This window comes from Callorhinus ursinus, unplaced genomic scaffold (assembly GCF_003265705.2).
Source record: "Callorhinus ursinus isolate GAN/ISIS: 27379988/994484 unplaced genomic scaffold, GSC_fseal_2.0 scaffold37, whole genome shotgun sequence".
NCBI lineage: Eukaryota > Metazoa > Chordata > Mammalia > Carnivora > Otariidae > Callorhinus > Callorhinus ursinus.
Window position 1 is genome coordinate 694,097 of NW_027397099.1, and position 13,191 is coordinate 707,287.

The 13,191-nt window shown below is 44.1% G+C and overlaps 1 long non-coding RNA gene across 1 annotated transcript; it reads right to left on the reverse strand.

Annotated features, from left to right (window-relative positions):
- Nucleotides 1-987: 987 nt before the first annotated feature.
- On the reverse strand, nt 988-13,166 carry LOC141370523 (uncharacterized). Its single transcript, XR_012374604.1, has 2 exons — nt 13,009-13,166; nt 988-3,061 (listed from the first exon to the last, which is right to left on the reverse strand). It is a non-coding gene; the product is annotated as an uncharacterized lncRNA (long non-coding RNA).
- Nucleotides 13,167-13,191: the final 25 nt, after the last annotated feature.

Below are 13,191 nucleotides of genomic sequence, written 5' to 3' on the forward strand. Positions count from 1 at the left end.
CTAGGCCCAGCCCTGGAAGAGGGATTTTCTGTGATGAGAACTATTCCAATCCCAGACTATCCTTATAAGTGTTTCCATGTTTTAGGGCCAGATCTGTTTCCTGGGAAGGAAAGGGGCCAATGCCAGCCTCCAGGTGGTTTCCTAAATCTGACATTACAGATACTGCAGAGAGACCAACAGACTGCCAATCCTGCCACATTTCCCCAGCAGGCATTTGACTATAGAGTCTTCTCTGCTTCTGGCCAACTCTGACCCACCTTGGAAGAAATTTTTGTTTCCCATCTTCTGCAGTGCTGTGGACCAACCCTGAAATAACTAAAACAAAGGCAATAACTAAAAAGGAGTACTGACTCCTCACAAGACTGCAGGCTGACCTACATTCCTCACTTCTCACAACATTTATAATCTGTCTACTGCGTAGCCCTAAATCTAAGCAGGAAAATGGGAAGGGATAGGCTTCAGACTTTTCAGTAGTAGAAGTAAATAGGTATCTGGCAGAAATCTAGATCAACAGTTCTGAATTTGGGGGCTTGGACTCCTCTAAGAATTCACTAGATGGGTTTCATGGAGTCTATGAAGTGTATGCCATATTTTGAGTTTAAATGCATTCTCCCGGGGAGACTCCCAAAGGAATGTCTTTTAATAAGGTAAGACTCACTGTTATGGATGGCTCTGCAATGTCACCCCAGTATCACTGCAGTCCATATTTCTTCACAATCCATATTCATCCCTGTCAGAGCTTGGCTCCCAGGGCTCAGTGGTCCACAGCCTCTGTGACTGTGTGTTGTCTTGAGACATCAGTGTACTGAAATGTACTGAGCCCTTGATAAGCTTCAGTCCCAAGTTTTTTTTACTCTTTTTTAGTAAGTTCCCATGTATGGAATGATAAACTGTCCTAAAACAGAGAAACTCACTTGGAAAAGGAGATTTTTGGTCCAGTGGAAGATTCTAGATATGTTCATTATCCATAAACAGTGGATTTTATTGGGTTTTTTTTGGAGTGTCATTGAATGGCTGTGTGCATAAGTAGTCAACTGTTGATGTATTTGTTATTGATGTTAACTGAATTATGAAGTGTGCATGTTACCAGGACACCATTAATGAGTATAAAAAACCAGTATGTTTTGGGTTGCCAGTATTAGTGATCATGCCTAAGTGGAGACATTTATGATTCCACAGGTTAGTTATCACCTGATACTACTATTCCATTTCAGAGTTGACACTGCTCCAGCATGAACAGTTGTGATGTCTCTATAGGCCAAGGGCCCTACTCAGTTGCCACAGGGCTTCTCACGTTCCTTTTTTCCTGCTGGTATACCAGAGAATACTGGTTACCTAATTAGAAAGAAGGTAGATGCCAGTAAAAACAAAGTCCTTATGTTCTATTTTTCTAGTCCTAGGAAAGAAATACAAAGAGGCCTTGAAAGCAGGTCTTCTCCCTTTGTTTCATCTTGTTTATTTAACATGAAGGCAGTTTTTATTCAGTGCCACTGGTATTCAGAAGGTAAGGATTTCTTAGGCTAGAGATTTCATGGAGGAGTGGAGTTTGCTTCTGAGACAAAAGTGACAAGAAGAGTGCCACAGGCAGTGGAAAGTAATATTAAAACTAAAATTACTTCTCCAGGATAAATCCCGGAAGGGCAGTGAGGAGAGCAGCTTCTCCATGTGGACAGAGAAAAGTCTCATGAGGTACAAAACGAAAACTTGATTGAACAATGTTTGGATTTATTAGTGAACAGTCACAGACTGTTAAATCACAGAAAGGAAGTGATGAAATTGGTGGGGTTTTTTTTTGGGGGGGGGTAGTCCAGCAGAGGTATGTAGGATATATTGGAGCTGGAAAAGGCAGGCATCTGAGAAAACAGTCTGAGGATGATCGCATCAGTCCCATCACAAAGCAAGTGCCAAGGTGCCATTGGTTGTACTGAAAGCACAAAAGAAGTGAACTGGAGGGATATCACAGCAAAAATGATGGGCTTTTATACCTACTTGTTATTCCAAAAAGGATTTGTGGCTCTAAAAGACCCACTGTATAAAATTCTGGGGAGAAACCCAAAGGGAAGGTTTGGAAAGAACAGATGCATCAGGGGTGAGTCTCATATAGCATGTATGATTTCAGGACTGTCACCTCTGCAAGCAGGGACTTGGCCCCTCTTCAACATCTTGTAGATTTCAGGGGTCTTCAGGTTTCTCTTGGTCCTAGACACAGATGTCACATTCTTAGGAACTCTGCAGTTTTACCTGACTTGGCTTTTTCTGTTTGAGAATTATTGTTCTTTATTCTGTTGATTGAATCAGAGTGCAGCATCTTCCAAAAATGACACAATGAAGGTAAGGGAACCAGAGGGGCTGATGCTAGGAGACTCCAGTACCTTGCTTTCCCAATCCTGAATCTGGGACAGGGCTTTCCCAGAATAGCTTCAAACACTTTGTTGGAAGTCAGACCAAGTGGAGATCTGCTTGGAGGGTATTTGTCACACTCAATACCTACGCCCTCTCATCCTCCAGCCCATTGCTAGATGCTTCTGCCTTGGCTTAGAAACCATTCTGGTGTGAGTATTCATCGGAGCAAGGGGTTTCTCCATAGTAGTTCTAATTGTAAGACAGGTGATAGGAGTAGGTGGAGGAAAATATTAGATGTGGTCTGAGATTGGTGACTGTTTGAGTATCAGCTGCTCAAGTGAGATCATTCTCTTTTCCACTTTAGCCATCTCTCTCAGGCAGGATGGCAGATCTTTTGTTCATGCAGATCTATAGCCCAGGGCTACTGTCAGCTCCCTTAAGGTGGGGTGGGGGGCAGTATTTAAATGGAACTCTCCTGGAAGTACCAGTACACATAAAGATAGAACTGTACTGTTCTATCTTTATCCACATGCTTCCACCATCCTTGGAATTCTCCAACTGGAGCAAAGCCAAGTAGTCTCAGGTTAGCTTGTCCCTGAGAGCACACATCCCCATGCTTAGACTTGAAAGAACAAGAGTCACCTCTGGTCAGGTGTGTGGTCAAGTGTGGTAGGTGTGTTGTCCTCTGGAATGTGTTCCTCTCAGACACCAACAGCTTCTAAATTTACACAAGAAATGTCCTGATAAACCAATGCCAATTGAATCCAGGTTTAACAAAAATAGGTCCCAGTGTTTTGGCACTGTTTTAGTTTCTAAAGTAAGGTTATGCTAGAGGGACAAATACTGTTCTGTTCATCTGATTTCGTCTTTAACACCCATGGAGGGGACAACCTCAGAAACAGCTGCAGTACCTCTAGCCTCCTGGTTCATTAGTCCTTTTTTTAAGTAGGCTCCAGCCCAGCGTGGAGCCCAACGCAGGGCTTGAACTCACAACCTTGAGATCAAAACCTGATCTGACACCAAGAGTCATATGCTTAACCAACGAAGCCACCCAGGTGCCCCTCATTAGTCCTTTCAGGTTAACTCTTCCACTCTGTCCAGTGACCATTTTAAGACTTCCACTCACCTCCACCTTCCAACTCCATTATCTCCATACTTGGAGTAAACAATCAACACAAGGAAACTTCCTCAGCTTTCTGCCACCAGACCTTTCCCCAAGCACACCTATCCTTCCCTCTCCCTCCTATTACAATGGAAGAAGTCCCTATTGTTTAAATTTCTCTACCAGTGCACCAAATTCCCTCTCCTGTGGCTGTTTAAGGACTTGCTCCATCTACTCCCGCTCATATTTTCAACCTCTCCCACCCCACTAGCTGGTTCCCCCTCCCCTCAATTTTTCTGTGTGTGTGTGTGTGTGTGTGTGTGTGTGTGTGTGTGTGTGTGTTGTAGTAGTAGTAGTAGTAGTAGTAGTAGTAGTAGCAGTAAAATATACACAAAATTTACCATCTTAACCATTTTTAGGTATACAGTGTATTGAATACATTCATAATGTTGTAAAGCCACCACCACCACTATCCATCTCCATAATTCTTTTGGAACTTGCAAAACTGAAACTATACTCAAGGAGTAGGGGGAGGGGAAGAGCAAGAGGGCAAGAGAAGCAGACTCTCCATTGAGTGCAAAGCCCAACACAGGGCTTGATCTCATGACCCTGAGGTCACGACCTGAGCTGAAACCAGACACTCAACCAACTGAGCCATCCAGGAGCCCCTAAAAAACACTTCTGAATTATATTTGACTCCTCAACAGCATTTAGCACTGTAACAGTCCCTTCCTCTAACCACTCTTCTGGTGACTAACGTGACACACCACACTCACTGGTCTTGCTTCACTCTGGCCCCTTCTCTTGTCTCCTTGGTAGGCTTTTTTATTTACCTCTTAAATGTGAGTGCTCCTCATAGCTCTTGTTTTAAGGCATTTCTTCCTCTTTCTCTACTGTGGGCAATCTTGTTCATTCCTCTGGCTTGCTTTCTGCTGACAACTCCAAAATCTATACCAAGACCCAGTTTTTGAGCTACACGGTTGTAGAAGCTGCCCACTTTGACACTTGCACTTGGGATGTCTTCAAGGAATCCTGTACTCAACATATCCAAAATTGAACCCATCATCTTGTACTACCACCAAATACCATCACTCCAAAAAACTCATGTTCTGCTCTTGACCCTTCCTCTAACTTTATCTCATAAAATGGCACCACAATTGTCTATTGCTTAAGCCAGAAATCTGGATTCATCAGGAATTTCCTGCCCCCCAACCAATAATTGCCAAGTCCTTTTGTATCTATTATCCGTTGCTGTGTAACACATAACCCCCAAAACAATGGCTCAAAAGAACTTAGTCTGGGTGGCTCTGCTGGTCTCTCCCAGGCTCACTCATGTAGCTGTATTCCCCTGGCTGGTGTCTGGGCTCAGTTGAGACAGCTGGGTCCCTCCACATGGTCTTTCACCTTCATAACATGGTAGATGGTCTCTGGGTTTCAGGAGGGGAGAGCAGAAGTTCTAAGTTCACTTGAAGCCTTGGCTCAGAACTCCCCAGTGCACTTTTTTTTAAGATTTTATTTGACAGCACAAGCAGGGGGGGTGGCAGGCAGAGGGAGAGGGAGAAGCAAGGCTCTCTGCTGAGCAGAGAGCCCAATGTGGGGCTTGATCCCAGGACCCTAGGATGACCGAGCTGATGGCAGACACTTAACTAAGTCACCGGAGAGCCCCTCCTCAGGGCACTTCTGTCACATTCTTTTTTTTTTTTTTTAAAGATTTTATTTGTTTATTTGAGAGAGAGAGAATGAGAGCTAGAGAGCATGGGAGGGAAGAGGGTCAGAGGGAGAAGCAGACTCCCTGCTGAGCAGGGAGCCCGATGCGGGACTCGATCCCGGGACTCCAGGATCATGACCTGAGCTGAAGGCAGTCGCATAACCAACTGAGCCACCCAGGCGCCCCTCTGTCACATTCTTTTAGTCAAAGAAAATGACAAGGCCAGTGCAGAGATGGTAGGGAAATATCTTCTCATGGGAGGAGCTTGAAGTATCTGTGGCTATTTTTAATCCACCACCTTCTATTGGGTTGAACCAAATGGGACTGACAGTTGTTGACCTACAGAAGTGGCACTTTCATATGGTTCAGTCTGACGTTTTTGAATTCACCCTGGTCTAGATCACCATTGTCATCCGTCTACTATATTAGCTTCCTAGCAGTTGCTCCTGCCTCCAGTCAAGTTTTCCTCCAGTTCATTTGGAGCCAGTGTGGTCTTTCTAACATTCGAGTCTGATGATCTCACCCTCCAGGTTAAAACCATCGGGGCGCCTGGGTGGCTCAGTCGTTAAGTGTCTGCCTTCGGCTCAGGTCATGATCCCAGGACGAGCCCCACATTGGGCTCCCTGCTCAGTGGGAAGCCTGCTTCTCCTTCTCCCACTCCCCCTGCTTGTTCCTGCTCTCGCTATCTCTGTCAAATAAATAAATAAAATCCTTTAAAAAAACAAAACAAAAACCATCCCCTGCCCCCATACACACTTTCCATTTTTCTTAAGATAAGCCCAGAGGCACCTGGGTGACTCAGTCCGTTAAGCATCTGCCTTTGGCTGAAATCATGATCCCAGGGTTCCAGAAGAGAGCCCTCTGTCAGACTACCTGCTTGGTGGGGAGTCTGCTTCTTCCTCTCCCCCTGCTTCTCCCCCAACTCGTGCTCACTCTCTAATAAATTAAATCTTTGGAAAAAAAAAAAGGATGCCTCGGTAGCTCAGTCAGTTGGGCATCTGCCTTCAGCTCAGGTCATGATCCCAGGGTCCTGGGATTGAGTCCCACATCAGGCTCCTTGCTCATCGGGGAACCTGCTCCTCCCTCTGCCTGCCACCCCTCCTGCTTGTGTGCTCTCACTCTCACTCTCTGACAAATAAATAAAATCTTTAAAAAATGATAAGCCCCAACTGCATAACATGGTATGTACTAACTAGGCTCTCTAGATCAGGTGCCTCGCTTGCTTTACTTTCTCCCTCGTACTCTCTGCTCCCCCACTATCAATGAAATTTGCCCTTGTGCTCGGCTATGTCTCAGAAGTTGGTGGTCCTGTGCATTTCCCTCCCCAATTTCTTGAAACCGTATTTCCTCCCCCACCCCACTTTGAAGCCGAAACAAAAATTCAAAGATAATGCAAGGACTTAAGGGTGAGGTGAAGGGGTTTTCACCTCCAGGACTGTGGCTAAGATGAGTGTGGGGGAAAAGAAGGTAATTAAAAATGAGAGCCCTCCAGTGCTGCAGGCAGCCAGGGAGCAGTGTGGAAGAAGCTCAGAGGATACTCCCTCTGCTCCACCCTAGGGAGCTCAGTCCTCATCTCTTGGAAGTCCCTCTATCCCCAACAGAGCACAGGAGACTGGGATACCCCGCATGGGGAGAGGAGCCTGGAGGGAGAACTCACCCCTCCCCAAGTTGCCCCCTAACAACCTGTGACCAGTTGCATCCACTGCCATGGTTACACTTCTCCTTGGAACTGCTCTCCCAATCCTTCCCTTTCTTCTCTTCCTGGTCCTTCCCATTTCAGTGGTAAAAATCATTTCTTCATGAAGGCATGCCTTACTTCCCTGTCATAATCTCCCATCATGCCTTGTACTTGCTTTACTAACATTGTGTCAGGTAACCTTCTAAAGGTCTATATGGATTAACTTAATTAACTCTTCATAACAAATATGTTATGATTCCTATTTTACAGATAAGGAACAGGCACAGACAGGTTAAGAAATTTGCCCTACAATATATAGCCAGGAAGGAGCAAGCCAGGCCTCGTGCCTGGGCAGTCTGGCTCCAGGGTCACGTTCTTAACCACTAGGCTGTATCTGCTTCATACACAAATATGCCTAGGTTTAAGACTGCTTGTTTGGTGTCTGTGTCCCTCGTACTTAAGTACAGTAATGGCAGGAAGTAGTTTTACTCAATCATCACTGAATTCCTGTCAGCAGGATGTGTTTAACAGAGAAATCTGCTTTGCTAATGTGTTAATGAATGAAAACATGGAATACATTTTACATATTTTCTTTTAAAAGTATCCCCAATCACTTTTTCATACAATTTTTTTTGTTATTATTTTAAATTAGTCATTAGACCTTTGTGGGACAAATACAAACTTAGTCTGGCTCGGGCCATTATTCCTGTTATTTTCTGAATCCTTACAGCATCCCTCTTCCTATTCCCCTCCCATTGCTTCCTGTACATAGAGGCATCATTAGGGAAAAGTGGTTCCCACAGCAGAGCCACCATCCTATCAGGCCCACCCCCACCAGAGGCACAAGCGGTGCAAGTCCCTGTACCCATCTGCTCAGAAGAAATGACACCACAGAGGCAGGTGTGTCCATGAGAGATGGTTATTTGTTGATCACCAGTTCATTCACTGATTCTTTCACTACCTAATTCCACAACTGTTTACTGTGTCCCTGCTCTGGGCAAGATGCTGGGGAACCAAATGTGAATAAAACAGGTAAGGTCTCTGACCACAGGATTCCCAGCTGAGTGATGAAGCTGAAAGAATCGTGATCAGGCAATTCCACAGAAGATGCAGTTCCAAGCTCACCTAGGCCCAAAGCGTCAGTTAAAAAGTACCCCAGGATGGGGTCCCAGGAATGCTGGCCCCTCACTCTGCCCTTAGTTTCTGGTTTTCTTGCCCACTCCTTTCTGAAATTGGGTTGCCCTGAATTCAAATCCTAGATTTGCCACTTATTAGGCCATATGATACCTTGGAAAAGTTAACTTCTCTGAACCTCAATTTCCTTATTTGTAAAATGGAGATAACAGTAGTAATGTTATGAGAATTAAATAAGGTAATTCAAGTAAATTGTGTCGGATGCCTTAAAAAATGTTAACGCATCAGTCCAGCTGAATCAGACTCAAGGCAGGAGACTCTAGTCTGCAGCTTCAGGAGAATTTGCCCTTCCTGTCAAGTCTCTGGTCTGCAGAAGAGTGGGATTCTCAGTGGCTTCTGGCTGGATGCCCTCCTTTTGGAATATAAATGCTAACTGACAGGGAAGTAATAGCATTGGCAAAGAGTTCCTATTGCCCAGAGCTGCTCTAAAACAGGTTAGCTGGTTTCATTGTCCCAGCTGGAGCTTCAGCCTAGACTTCCCTGAGAGCACTCACCTGGACTAAGGAAATGCCCACTAGCCTTCCAATAGGTATAGGTGGTGAACTAAAAAGAAATTTCAGTAAACACTCTACAAATCCAATGCAAGCAAAAGTCCTACCCTCAATTCCCCTAGAGACCACATTTAACTTGAGGAGTTGTGTCTAAGTGGAAATAATGCAGGTATCACCCTCTCAGTGATAGAGCAGTTGACTTTGTAATAAAACAGCAATCAGGGGCACCTGGGTGGCTCAGTTGGTTAAGCATCTGCCTTCAGCTCAGCTCAGGATCCTAGGATCCTAGGATGGAGCCCTGTGTGGGGCTCTCTGCTCAGCAAGGACCCTACTTCTCCCTCTCCCTCTGCCTGCCGCTCTACCTGCTTGTGCTCTGTGTCAAAAAAATAAAATCTTAAGAAAAAAAACAGCAATCAAAAGAGGACAGTGGACACCTAGACTTCAATTTTGCTCTAAGCAAAATTCTCTGCCCCCAAAGAATTTAAAACTGAGTCTGTTGGTGTTGCTTTTGCTTTTCTTTTTCTTTTTTCTTTTTTGCCTTTCATGAGAGTTTGCTGTATAGATATCTGAGATAAAAAAGACTGGGAGTGGGGCGCCTGGGTGGCTCAGTCGTTAAGCGTCTGCCTTTGGCTCAGGTCATGATCCCAGGGTCCTGGGATCGAGCCCCGCATCAGGCTCCCTGCTCAGCGGGAAGCCTGCTTCTCCCTCTCCCACTCCCCCTGCTTGTGTTCCTGCTCTATCTCTCTCTCTCTGTCAAATAAATAAATAAAATCTTAAAAAAAAAAAAAAAAAGACTGGGAGGGAGAGCTGCCTCAAAATCTAGTTGTTGGTTTTTTAAGCATTGTTACAATAGTAAGACAGAAGAAACATTCCTCAGAAAACCAATTAGCAGTCTCCCCCAGGGTTGCTGTCCCACACAGAGTTAGACCATGGTGCTGGCTCCTCATAAACAATGTAGTTTCCCAACTCATTGGTGCTAAGGATGCTGGAAATTAAACTAGTTACTTGGGAAGACAATATGGCATTTGGCATTCTTACTTCTGTAGCATAGGGCATACTTCTGTGCATGCCTATTTCAATGAGTGGTTAAGAGCTGAGAAAACATTCTAAACCCCTCACAAACACTTTTTACGGTACAAATTGTTACTACCTGTATTTTTAAAAACTTATGTTTTTTTCATTGCACTGCTTTGTAACCAACTCTCCAATTAAGATACAGAACATTTAAAAAAATAAAAAAGATACAGAATATTTTCATCACCCCTGAAAGTTCTCTTTTGTCCTTTCAACCAGTCCTACTCACCCCAGCCCATTCCCCAGCAACCACTGTTCTGATTTCTATCACTAGAGATTAGATATACATACCTATTTTTCTTTTTTAAAGATTTTTATTTATTTATTTGACAGAGAGAGACAAGTGAGAGAGGAAACACAAGCAGGGGGAGTGGGAGAGGGAGAAGCAGACTTCCCGCAGAGCAGGGAGCCCGATGTGGGGCTCGAACCCAAGACCCTGGGATCGTGACCTGAGGCGAAAGCAGACACTTGACGACTGAGCCACCCAGGTGCCCCTACATACCTATTCTGAACTTACATAAGCGGAAACATGTTATGCACTCTGTTTCTGATTCTTTTGCTCAACATAATGTCTATAAGACGGCAAAGCTCTCATTTCTGTTGCTGTATTTATCACTACTTCATTCCTTTTTTTGCTTTTTAAATCAATATTATTGGGAAGTATAATTTATATACATTAAAATGGCTTTTTAAATATACGGTTCCACTAGTTTGTTTAAAGATTTTACTTACTTGAGAGACCGAGAGAGCACAAGCGGGGCAGAAGGGGGAGAGGGAGAGGGAGAAGTAGACTCCCCACTCAGTGGGGAGCCCAACGACAGGCTGGAATCAACTGAGTCACCCAAGTGCCCCCAGTTTCACGAGTTTTAACAAATTTATATATCTACGTAACCAAAACCCCAATCAAGATATAGAACATTTTGGAATGCCTGACTGGCTCAGTCGATGGAGCATATGACTCCTGATATCAGGGTTTTGAGTTCCAGCCCCATGTTGGGTGTAGAGATTACTTAAAAATAAAATTTAGGGGCACCTGGGTGGCTCAGTTGGTTAAGCGTCTGACTTCGGTTCGGGTCATGATCCCGGGGTCCTGGGATCGAGCCCCACATTGGGCTCCCTGCTCGGTGGGGAGCCTGCTTCTCCCTCTCCCTCTGCCGCTCCCCCTGCTTGTGCTCTGTCAAATGAATAAATTTTATTTATTCATTTGACAGAGAGAGAGAAAGCACAAGTAGGCGGAGCGGCAGGCAGAGGGGGAGGGAGAAGCAGGCTCCCCACCGAGCAGGGAGCCCAATGCGGGGCTCGATCCTAGGACTCTGGGATCATGACCCGAGCTGAAGGCAGATGCTTAACCAACTGAGCCACCCAGGCGTCCCAGAATAAATAAAATCTTAAAAAAAAAAAAAGATATTTCTATCACCCAGGAAGTTCCCTTGTGTCCTGCTCAACCTTCCCTCATCCAGATGCACTGCCCCCAGATGATTGTTCTCACTAGAGATTTCCCTTTTCCTATTTTTGACTTGCATATACATGGATCCTACAGTATTGCATCTCTTATATCTGACATCTTTCCTTCAATACAATGTCTCTAAGATTCACCTACTTCATCATGAGTAGTTTATTCCTTTTTATTGCTGAGTAGTAATTCAATGAATAAACATACCATAATGTGTTTATCCATTCTCCTGTTGATGGACATTTGGGTTTCTAGTCGGGCTATTTTGACGAAGTTTGCTATAAACATTTGTGTACAAGTCTTTCTGTGGATGTATGTTTCACTTCTCTTGGATAGTAACTAGGAGTAGATTTGCTGGGTCACAGAGTAGGTGTAGGTTTAACTTCGTGAGAAACTGCCAAACATACAAAACCACTGTGCCATTTTACATTCTCTGCATAAGCTTATGGGAGTTCCAGTTGCTCCTGACAAAGGTTCCTTACTTGACCAAACTTTAGTCAGGTTCTTGAACCTTCTACTAAGCCTATCTGTGCAGTTCCTAAAATCCAATTTTAGCAAGAACCACCCCCCCACACACTTGGTATCTGGTCACCCTCAATATCTGACAGGTTCTTCATCTTTGCACCATCCCCCAGGTGATGTCTGATGTCTTACCCTTCATTAGCAAGAATCCTGTTAGGTTAGCTTAACCAGAACTCCCCTACACCTTTATGTTTCCTCTTAGTAATTTTCCATCCACTGACCACTCCTCACCACCACCACCCTGCGCCTGGGCTATAAATTCCCTCTCATTCATGCCATGTCTCACCCTCCCTGAAAAATCCCATTGTAGTGGCCCCCTATACCTATCCCGTGTGCCTTACCATCTCTACCATGTCGTTGAATAATTTTTTAACATTCCACATTCTTACCAACATATGGTAGGTTAATTTTTAATTTTAGTCATTCTAGCAGTGTGCAGTGGTATCACATTGTGGCTTTGATTTGCATTTCCTTAATAACCAGTGATTTCCAGCTCTTTTTCATGTGCTTACTAACCACGTTATCCTCTTTTGCAAAGTGTTCAAGTCATTCATACATTTTGACATAAATGTTGCAATTAAAAATGTCCTAAAGTAATACATTTTGAACTAAAATCTCTATTAAATCTATTCATCCACACATTAAAAAATATTTATCGAGGGGCTACTATGTGTCATGAATTTTTCTAGGTTCACAAATTCGCTGTGACTAAGAGATAAAATTTTTGCTCTTGCTTGAAGAGTTCATATTCTGGGGTGGGATACGAGAGATAGAAAGCAAACCGAAAGCAAACAAGGTGATTTTTGATGGTATGGAGATGCTCACTGAATATTAATGATAAAACGTTGGAAACAGGCGCCTGGGTGGCTCAGATGGTTAAGTGTCTGCCTTCGGCTCAGGTCATGATCCCAGGGTCGTGGGCTCCAGCCCCACATCGGGCTCCTGGCTCAGCGCAGAGCCTGCTTCTCCTTCTCCCTCTGCCACTCTCCCTGCTCAGACTCTCTCCTCTCTATCTCTGTGTTTCAGATGAATAAATAAAATCTTAAAAAAAAAACACAAAACGTTGGAAACAACCTATATCCTCAAGGTGACAGAGGTAGGGGAGTTAGGTAATTTATGTGATATGGCTTTGATGTATTATAATGCCATGAAATCGATAATTATAACATGAAAAAATACTTAGCCATATAATAAAAAAGGTCAAATTTAAAATCGTATGTGTACGTTGTTTAGGTCTATGTAAAACACCCGTGCTTTGATGCATATGGATGAAGACTGGAAGGACCCAGAAGAAAAATATAACGCTGCTGTGTGTATTATTCGGAGTGGTGGAATTATGGGGGTCTAACGGCTCTTGGTTTCGTTTTGATTTTTGTTGTCTTACATGTCACCGCGTTCTTAACAGCAGAAACCGGCCATCTACAGCATTCTCACGGGACTTACCTTAAGTCTTTAGAATTCACAGAGACACGTGACAAGCTTAAAATAAAACATGGGTTACTTCAGTGTGAAGTAAGGCAATAAAGTGAGGACTAAGAGTTTGACTTAGCAGAGCTTGGGGACTTCAAGGCGCGAAGAGAGAGCTCCCGGGGAAGTCTGAGGTAGACTCGCGTCGGCGGCGTACGA